An 11,442-nucleotide genomic window follows, 5' to 3' on the forward strand; every position below is an offset into this window, starting at 1 on the left:
CATTTAACAAACACAAATTATAAGATATATCCCGTCTTGGGGCCGCAACTAATAAAAAAAAATGGGGATCAGGCGTACTAAGTCTACAGAATCCTATAACCTAGACTCTGATACCAAAAATGTCACGACCCGAAACATATAGCAGAGTTTCCCCTCTATTCCTTAGTATCCATTGTAATATACGCAACTCATATATGTATAATCTGTTTTCCGAACTCTCAACACATTGAACCAACCCAGCAAGCTTGATATAAACATATAACCACCCAACTAATTCTGATATATGCATAAAACTCTCAAAGAGTACTCAGTTGCAACCATCTTGTAACACAAACTGAACGAAAGTTTTCATATATATATATAGTATACTTCTATAACACATCCAACCTTTAAGCCAACTCGGCATGCTCTACATGAATATATAATCAATCTAACGGATTCTAATGTACATAGATACTCTCAATAGTGTGTTCAGCTACAACCATACCACTAAACCAACTAAACAAAAGTTCAGGTCGTAACAGAATTGTAACATTTACGAACACTTACTACCTATACTATGGGTGGGCCTACTTGCCAAAATCCTTTGCGCTGATCCCCGTTATCCAAAAGTCCTCCTATGCGGCTAGTCTAGCTTCTAGCTCATCTAGAAAAATGTATGCAAGGGGTGAGCTGCAACTCAGTGAGTACGATATTCCAATAAAAAATGAACTAATATGTTAACATCACAATTCATCACAATCAATCATGTATCTACTTATGTCCGCATTCCACCAGATATAGAATCCAATACCAAGATCATACTTTCACACAACTCATTTGGCAACCAAATCCAAACAACAATAATATAGCCATGGGGTCGCATTGCCTTGCGACAAGTTCTGACGGTACCGTGACCCGCATACCTCAAAGAATTATCTGTTCATTCACATATCATATCTCATCAGCGGGGGCCGCCCATTAACCTCTGGCGGTAAGAGTTGACCTTCATTTATATTCCGCCGGTCCAGCGGCCGATCATGCCCCTACTTATATTCCGCCGGGTCCAGCGGCCGATCAGGCCCCTATTTGTATTTCGCCGAGTCTAGCGGCCGATCATGCCCCTATTTGTATTCCGCCGGGTTCGGCGGCCGATCAGGCCCCTTTTATAATCCCCCGGGTCCAGCGGTCCCATGGCTATAGTCCAACAATCACAATCATACAAAGCATGCACATCAACTATGTTCCGCAATCATTCAGCTACGATCACCTCTATAACCATACATATATATATATATTATCATTTTACGATGGAAGAAAGTACTCACAAAGACCCCCGAAAATAATAGCTCAATGAGTCGAGCTTTCCAGGTGTATTGTCTCGGTCTCCTCAGCCCCTATTAAGTTTAAACATAAGGGTTAGATAATATACTAAATAAGAGTAAAAGTATGCATCAATTTACCTCCCATGCTATTTCCTGGATGTAGCTATAATATAAGATGTTTATAATTAACAAATGCTTCTTCCCTATCCCTTTCGGTTTCTGACTAACTCTCTAAATAGGGAACGATGCAAAATGATATACACGTGTATTCCTCAAATTATTTCAACTTAGCATTCGTTGCAATATATATCAAATGGATGACCAATTCGATCAGCCAAATTCAAGAAGAGTGCAAGGAATTCTAAGTACTTCTTTGGTTCCAAAATACAAATAAACAAGAGCTTATTCAATCAATCCATCACATGGTATCATTATAATGCATGATAAATTCTCAAATCAGATCCCTTCTCTAATCCATAGTCAGCTCAAAGAGTAAAATATATGCATATATATACCTATGCACACACACTTGTCTCAAACCTAAACAAGCTGAAAGGGATACAAGGAGAGCCCTAATCTATGCCGAACCTAGTGAATATAAATGTTTCAATCATAAACAATCAACTTACAATCAATATTTCGGACCTTCCTCTCCAGAATTTCTCAGCTCAGCTCAGCTCAGCTAACTTCTCTCTCTCTCTCTCTCTCTCTCTCTCTCTCTCTCTCTCTCTCTCTCTCTCTCTCTCTCTCTTTCTCCTGGTTCATGTTCGTTTTCCTTAAGCTAGGGATAGAGCAAGGAGAAGTATGGCTTAAATAAGAAAGAAAAGAAGAAAAATAAAGTGGTCAAAGATGGTCAAAGGCGGTGGGAAGAAAAGGGCTACTGAAGGGAGGCCACTTGGCCCATTCTACACTCATATCTATCTGACTTCACACTTTTTCGTTTTTTTTTTCCAGATAGATAAAGATTCCAGCCACAAGTGGTAGTATATTATATACATTTAAAGATCCAGCCACAAATTATGGTATATTATATACATGTATGTTATGTAACCATTCATGTGCATATGTATATGTATATGTGCATATATGCATGTTTAGTAAACACTAGCCTCACACAACCCAATGCCGCTTATCTCAACGCTCAATGTGAAATCCTCAGACGGAATCTCATAATCCATCTAGGCCCTCAGAACAATGTTTTTAGGGTCTCAGATGCACTTTTTCAATCTTTCGGGGTCTGTTCTTAACGAATAGAGATCACAGCGATCTCCGGATCATCCAAGCAACTCACAAAGCATTCTAGGAAATTCGGTTTCGGACTCCTAGGACGTCTCCGGCTTCATATTTACAACACCGGCTTATTGGTCAAATATGCAGTTTGATTGACAATGCACGTCAAAATGGCCAACTCGGAATGCAGACACGAGATGCGCATTCAGAAACGGCTAACTTTGCTCTGATTGCCTTAAATGAGCAAAACCGGCTTCCGAGCCCAAAAATCACACGAACATTCTTTTGGGCAAAATGGATGATTTTGGGCTCATTTGAACCGTTTTCGCACACACATTGACAATTCGACATTCATTTGAGCCACGAACCTCAAATATGCAATCAATCGAGACCCGAACTTTGTCCCGAACATCCCTCAAGGCCCGTGGGACCCACGGCTTGCCCTAGGGCAGCCGTAACCTTGCCCAATGCTGCCCATCTCCTTGGTCTCTTCTCCATGCAACTTGCCTTGTCTTTTATTCAAAATATCAAGCCTACAATTCCAAGACAACACTCCATCTTCATCAATGCACCCATCGCTTCTTCATTAATGCATTTTGAAGAAGTATTCATCCCTATCTTGATTAAAATTTCAGATCCCCCTAATCTTTGCCCTTAATTGCACTTTTTCTTACTTAATTGCACTTAAGCTTCGCCTATATATTGCCCAAATATCATTAACTTAATCACACACCTTCTAGCCATCTCTCTCAAGCTTTCTCACTCTTCAAATCCTCTCAAGAGTTTGAAGAAAACCGCAGCAAGTATTCAGCAAGGAGAAAACCAAGCAAAAACCCTTAAGACTTAAGTCGGAATCATGGTATTCACCTTCCCGGTTTAAATCCAAACTTCACCAAACTTCAAATCCCACATGTTTTCAACCTCCTCTATCCATTTCCGAGCTTAGATTATAAATTTGAAGCCTCCAACCCATCGGAATAGCCCACCACAGAACCGAACTCAGAAAACTGTCTTCTCAGGTCAAAAATGGCAATCCGGGTTTCAAGCATTTTCGGACCGGTTTGAGCTCCCAAAACCCATCAAACACCTCCCCACATAACTCTAGGGTGTCAAAGAGGCGAGAAATAAAAAAAAAAACCCGCTACTTTTAACCTTGCACGAAGAAACAGCCCGACTGCTAAGTCGGGTCGGATTTTCTACCTCATCCGTGGTTTTCTTTGCAGATCGGGTCGATCCGAGACTCTTTTCTTCGAATGACCACCACAGTAACCTCTAGGGGTCTCTTAGGAGTCAGGAGCCACCGTGGTGATGTCCGACCCGAAAACTGCCCTGTAAGGTCTGTTTCCTAGATATGTTCTGTTTTTCGTGATCTTTGTAGGGCTGTATGGGTCAACTCGATTACTTTGGAACCCAACTACCACCACAGTCACCTCCAGGGTTCTCTTAGGAGTCGGGAGCCACCGACCTTGCATCAAAATACCATCGGGAGCATCCGAGAGAGCTGTTTCTTTCCGGACTGCCAATAGGGTCTGTTTTGACCCAATCCGGTCTATTTTTGTTTTGCTAAGCTGACTTTACTCTTGATTTCCAGAAAATCTACGCTTGCTCTCCTCCCGAAACCACTGCAGGGACGCTAGGCATCCTCTTGGCTTTCAAGAATAGTTGAACACTCTCTGAGAAGCCTCCCGAGCTGTCCGAACCGACCCGTTTTCTCTCAGGTGTCTAGTCGGGTCGAAACAGCTCCAGTCGGGTCAACTACGTCCAGCCGGGTCTATTCAAGCCAAAACAGCCCAAACCCGACCCACCAACGGTCCAACCCGACTTTTTACAGTCCCATCCCGCATCCTTGGACTAGGTATAACTATTCTCGACTTCGAGGAGCTAGAACTTTTAAATTTTCGTTACGTTTACGGGGTTATAAGGTGTTTCAAGCATGTTTTATCTTCAAGATCATTTCTTTTAAACATTTCCATATTATATAATGCATGATTATCATCGTTTAACATGCTAGCATGTCGAGAAATTTTTAAATCGAAGTCGACGAGACCGATTTAAACCCGAACGACTAAAGAAACTCACGGGTTTCCTTTGAGGAAAGGTAACCGTGGCCTTTTGTTGGTTCTTCGGGTTATAATCGGTTTCCTTGCCCCGATTTAAGTTCTTTCCCAAATTTTATGCTTTTACCACATCCATGAAGCCTGTATCGTTTTATCGATTCCATAAATAACGTGTTTGTGCATGTTTGTATGGTTAAATGCGTTTTCCAAATCATGGCAATACCGGCTTTTGTTAAATACGTGTCATTTATCGTGTTTAACGTTTGAGCATACGAGAAATAATCGAAATTGGGTTAAAGAGAACGCTTGACACCCGAAACGGGTCAAGGAAACCCACGGCTATTCCCAAGAGGAAAGAGCCAAAGGTTCCTTGACCTTATTCGAGTCAAGAATGGTCTCTTTACTTGGATGAAATCCATTTATCAGATTTTGTATAAAATTGCAATTTTAACATTGTCACAAATCCCGCATAACTTTAAAGCATTATTTTTAAAGTAAAATGCATGGATTCATGTATCGGTGACTCTTTCGGGGCCATTTGGGTTCCGAGGGTATTTTGGTCATTTTGACCAAATTATCCTCGACCTTCTTGGACTCGTCTTAGTCGCCGTATCGTGAATCGTTTTCATTAAATTAAGCTTTTCGGGTACTCAAACTTCATTTAGTGAATCAATTCATGATATGTCTGATTGTTTGTGACCTGCACATTTACTGCATTCGGCAATAATTTACAAGTCAAAAATCCACAAACGGGTTAATCGGGACGCTCACATGATTAAACCCACTTCGCACTAATAAGTTTGCATGAATTGGCAATTAACTGATAACTCGCATTGATGAGTTGTCAAATGACGTTAATGCCCTTTTCAAAACTTGTTTATTTCAAAATCCGAAACGCGTAATTCGATGTAAGGAGACTAATCTACTTCTGAACTGGGAGAAATGTCATTTTATGGTAAGAGAGGGAATAGTCTTAGGTCACAAGGTGTCAAAGAAAGGGATTGAAGTTGATCGAGCAAAAGTGGAGATAATAGAGAAGTTGCCACTACCCACTTCAGCAAAAGTCAGGAGCTTCTTAGGACATGTTGGTTTCTACAAGAGATTTATCAAGGACTTTTCTAAAATCTCTAGACCTCTTTGTAATTTACTTGAAAAGGATTCTGCTTTTGTTTTTTATGACAGTTGTTTGCAGGCATTCAATTTATTGAAGGAGAAACTCACTTTTGCACCAGTGATCGTTGCACCTAATTGGGAGCTTCCGTTTGAGCTTATGTGTGATGGCAGAGACTATGTTGTAGGAGTAGTACTTGGACAAAGGAGAGGTCAGGTATTTCATGTAATATATTATGCTAATAGAACTTTAAATGAGGCCCAGAGAAACTATGCCACAACTGGAAAAGAGCTTTTAGCAGTCATATTTGCATGTGACAAGTTCCAGCCTTATCTGATAGGTTCTAAGATCATAGTATACACAGACCTTGCTACCCTAAAATATTTGTTTGCTAAAGCTGATGCTAAACCTAGGCTAATTCGTTGGATTCTACTACTGCAAGAATTTGATCTGGAAATTAGAGATACAAAGGGAACTGAAAATGTAGTGGCTGATCATTTATCCCGTTTGGAATCTGATTGTTTAGATCCACCCATTAATGAAAAGTTCCTCGATGAACAATTGCATGCAGTAGAAATCCAAGGATTACCCTAGTATGCTGATATAGTCAATTACATGGTCAGCAAAATCACACCATATGGTTTGTCATCTCAACAGAAAAAGAAATTTTTGCATGATGTGAAATACTATTTTTGGGACGAACTATATCTGTTTAAATGTTGTGCTGACCAAGTAATTAGACGTTGTGTGCCTGAAACTGAACAACTTAGTATAATACAGCACTGTCATTCTAAGGAAGCAGGAGGCCACTTTAGTGTGGAAAGAACTGCAACTAAGATCTTATCTTGTGGATTTTATTGGCCTAGAGTATTTCATGATTACAGGAATTACATTATGTCTTGTGCTCAATGCCAAAGGATTGGCAATATTTCTAGGAGACATGAATTACCACAAAACAACATTCTTGTAATTGAGCTTTTTGATGTGTGGGGAATAGACTTTATGGGTCATTTTCCTTCTTCTTTTTCAAATAAATATATCCTTGTGGCTATTGATTATGTTTCAAAATGGGTAGAAGTAGTTGCTCTACAAAGTAATGATGCCAGAGTTGTAATCAGATTTTTGAAAAAGAATATCTTTTCAAGATTTTAGGTATCTAGAGCCATTATAAGTGATGGGGGATCGCATTTTTGCAATCGGCAGTTTGAAAAATTATTATCAAAATATGGATTTACTCATCCACAGACTTGTGGACAGGTTGAGGTGTCCAATAGGGAAATAAAGCGTATCTTAAAGAAAACAGTCAATGCATCTAGAAAAGATTGGTCTTTAAAACATGATGATGCATTGTGGGCTTACAGGACAGCTTTCAAAACCCCTATAGGAATGTCCCCATACAAGATTGTCTATGGTAAATCACGTCACCTACTAGTAGAGCTTGAGCAAAAAGCATATGGGGCCATAAAATACCTTAACTTTGATTTACAAGCTGCAGGTGAAAAGAGATTGCTCCAGTTGAATCAGATGACTGAGAGGAAGCATATGAAAATGCTAGGATATACAAGGAGCGAGCCAAGCGATGGCATGATAGGAACATCCTAAAGTGAGAGTTTTTGCCTAGTCAAAAAGTCCTATTATACAACTCTCGCATGAAGTTGTTCCCAGGTAAGTTAAAATCTCGATGGTCTGGACCATTTGTTATTTCTAATGTTTTTCCCTATGGTGTAGTTGAGCTGAAGTCAGAAGACGACTGCACTTTTAAAGTAAACGGTCATCTTATCAAGCATTACTTTGAAGGGGAAAACATGGTAGATCTAGCAAATCCGGTTGAAGAATTGGAAAAGTCGAACTAGTGACTATAAACTAAGCGCTTCATGGGAGGCAGCCCATGTCTGAGAGCTAAAGTCCCCGTTGGCTCTCAATTCTTTTGCTTCTTTTGTTTTATTTTGCTTTGTTGTTGGTCTGTACTTTATCAAGCACCCACTCATTGGGTAGACTTGGGATATTTGTTGTTTGACTATTTTAGTTAAGATGTATTATCTGCTATTTTTGTTCTTTTTGTTGTTTTCTTTTTGTTTTTGAAGCCAGGGTGGATAAAAACTGCTAACTCTCTCTATTGCTATATCGGTTGGAACTCCAATTGCTTCAGCTTAATTTTTCAAAACCGGGGAAGTACTAGTATCTCTTTTTCTCTTATGTTCTTTATTTTTATTTTCATTTTACTGGAGCTACATTAGGAACAGGATGGCACTGTTTAATCTAAGTGTGGGGAAGGGAGATACTAAATAGATGGAGTATGAAATTGAGTATAGTGTTGATGTCAGAATTCTGTGATTTAATTTGTTACTCATGACATATGATGTCTGTCTTTGTTGATAAATGGTTATACTTCCATGTCACCTTGAACTGTAATTGTCCTTAACTTATATGGCAATTGTTAGGCCAAATTTTTTTCAAATCTTTTTATTGAAACCTAGAGATTGTACAAAGAATACTGTTGATAGCATTTGTTTAGGAATTGTTAGAAAAAATTGACTCACTTAGACGCCCGCCCTACTCACCACTGTTGTGATTTTTGTACCTAGTTAAAATTAATTAGTCAAATCTTTAGAAATCAAATTTACCTAGTTTTTAGCCCTAGAGTTTGAAGTTTAAGAGCCGGTCAAGTCCTTAAGTGAAAAATAAACAGGTCTACTTCTAGGAAAAGTTAGTTAGTATATCCTCTTTTTAATTGTTCTAATAGCACTTTAACATTTAGTGAAAGAGGTAGAAAAAGTTTTGTACTTAGCGATTCCTATAAAAGAAGTCTGAAAAGTTTAGTGAGCATTCAAAAAAAAAAAAAAACAAGCAAGCATAGCCTTTACTCCAATGACTCAAGAGTTGAGTTATGAGTATCCTAACTTGAATGTTAGAGGGAGGAAGAGTTCGTAGGGGTCCCTTTAAAACCCGGTCACTTCGGTAATGAGCTCGGGATGTGCCAACTCAATGAACTCACTATAACCAGAAGGGCGAAAAGGCAAAAGTTCAAACAAAAATTGGACTTGAAAAAAAAAATTGCTTGAGAAACAGAAAGGAAAAATTGAATGCAAAAACAAAAAAATGAATTAAGACTTGTAATAAAAAGGAAGAAAACCTAGGGATGAAGAAGATACATATGCTTTCACTACCTTGTTGACTTGCTTAGAGGGATAATTAGAGGGATCATATGCCTGCTAACAGCTGTGAAGTTTAAATGTGTATTTTTCATTCTAGGACTGAGTATCTACTTTTGAAATAGAAATCTTAGGTTAAACGCTTGGATTAAAATTTATTTTCTCTATAATAGCTGGTTAATTTCAACTGTAGTACTCTGATCACATGCTTCCAGTTTGGTTTGAGCAGTGGGCGCCACAAAATAGCGAGTCATAAATTGTGAAAATCAAATGCTTGAATCAGTGAATATGAAAATTTGTACTTTCTATGATAGATTTCTTTCTTTGGTCTTATTTATTTTGCTTGAGGACAAGCAAAAGTTCAAGTGTGGGGAAGTTGATAATGGCATATTATATTCATATTTTATCGTGCAATTCATGTTAAATTATTATTAATTTGATAGAAATTATAAGAAGTTGGTACTTAATTATGTGTAGTTTGATATTGTAGGTCTTTGAGGACTTGGATGGAATTACGAGCAATATTGAGGAGTTTTGCGCAATTTGGAGCTAGCCTATACCTTTCGAAAATCTTTCTTTGTTTTGGATATAAAATATTCCTGATGACAATTTTTGAAAGGACCATTATTTTTAGCTATATTTTACCATTCTTTTAACCTAGAGAGTCCTGGAGAGAGTCCGGGGGGAGAAAGTCTTGTTCTTAAGCCGTCACCTTGATCAATTGATTGGAAGCAAAGCATTGTGGAAGAGACTACTTGAATGAATTGTTAGGTTTTTGTTTTAGGATTCAGTATCTTGAGTTTACTGCTGAATATGAATTCTATTGCAATGACTCTTTTGAATTATAATTGTGTTTTCAATTCCATGATGTTCTAAGCTTCTCTTGTGGGAATATGATGAAACCCTAGGTAGCTAATATGATGATTGTCGCCATGTTATATGATTAATAGATTTGTGGATGATTCATAATTGCAATTCCTATAATTTCAATTTTAATTCTTAATTGGTTATAATTGTTAGAAACACTATTGATACGGGAGTTGATATAGGGTTTGTTAGGAATTCTTGATTAGACTAATTAGTTAAATGCGGAAGCTGCGTTAATTAGTTTAATTAGAGATTATTCAGGGATTAATGCAATGTTTCTAGTTAGTTATTCGCTAACACATTAGGGATAATTAATTTAGGGCATTAGACAATCATAGCACTAGAAGGTGTATGATTGTAATTTAGAGTCTACTAGTAATTAGAGATGCAGGGGCTGATTGATTAATTAGGGGTTTAAGACTTTAATTTTAAAGGCTTGATAAACTCACTTGAATAACCACATAGCTATTAATCTATATAACATGATGGCAATCTGATTAGTGAAACTAGGGTGGATTCTATTTTTTCCACTTTCAATTGATATATTTTCATACAATTATATTTCTGCTCTTTGTGACGATTTAGGTTGATTAGTAGTTAATTAGTTAATTCTCTCAATTTGATTGCCTAAATAATAATAGAATCTAATATAGGTTTAGTACTTAATTAATCCTCATAGAATTGACACTCTATTCATTACTATATTACTTGATCAGACCCAGTGCACTTGCTGGTAGAATTCGCGTTTATCTTTATATATATTCGCAGCGGATCAATGATCAACTTTCTCAAGGAGTACCAAGAGGTCTTCGCCTGGTCCTATGCCGACATGTCAGGCCTAGACCCCTGAATAGTCAAGCACTTCCTCCTGCTCAACATGAAAAAATTCTCGTCCAAACGGCAACACTTGCAACGGCAGTGAGCCAGCCTTCTCCTCCGCATCAAAGAGGAGGTCGTCAACTAGATTAATGCGGGTTTCTTGGAGGTCTGCAACTACTCTGAATGGGTGGCGAACATTGTGCCTGTAGAGAAAAAGGATGGAAGAGTTAGAGTATGCGTCGACTACTGAGATCTCAACAAGGCCAGCCCTAAGGATAATTTCTCACTACCCCACATCGACGTCTTGGTCGACAAAACCGCACGCCACACGCAGTTCTCTTTCATGAACGGTTTCTCTGGGTATAATAAGATCCGGATGGCCAAAGAGGACAAGACCAAGACAACTTTCATCACAATGTAGGGCACCTTTTGTTATCAGGTCATACCCTTCGATCTCAAAAACGTTTGGACAACCTATCAGAGGGCTATGGTCACGCTCTTTCACGACATGATGCACAAGGAGATTGAGGTCTACGTTGACGACATGATCGCCAAGTCGAAATAAGGAGAAGATCACCTCGTCAATCTGAAGCGTCTCGTCAACTGCCTCAAGAAATACTAGATTTGGCTTAATTCGACAAAGTGTACCTTCGGTGCCAAGTCAGGGATGTCAGCACCCCACTTTGGCTCACCAGTTCAGGTAATGCCTATCAACGGCAATTCACACCATGACTTGAGCATCGATACAGAAGAAGGCTCAAAAGAGCAACAAATTGCTATTCATTCTCATGTCAATAGAAATAGGCAGATGATTCAAGCACACGACAGAAGAACTTACAGAATCATCCCGTAACATACAGAGCAAACAGGTAGCTCAGACAACATCCAAATCAGTGTTTTCA

The sequence above is a fragment of the Punica granatum genome, chromosome 1, assembly GCF_007655135.1.
Source record: "Punica granatum isolate Tunisia-2019 chromosome 1, ASM765513v2, whole genome shotgun sequence".
NCBI classification, from domain to species: Eukaryota; Viridiplantae; Streptophyta; class Magnoliopsida; order Myrtales; family Lythraceae; genus Punica; species Punica granatum.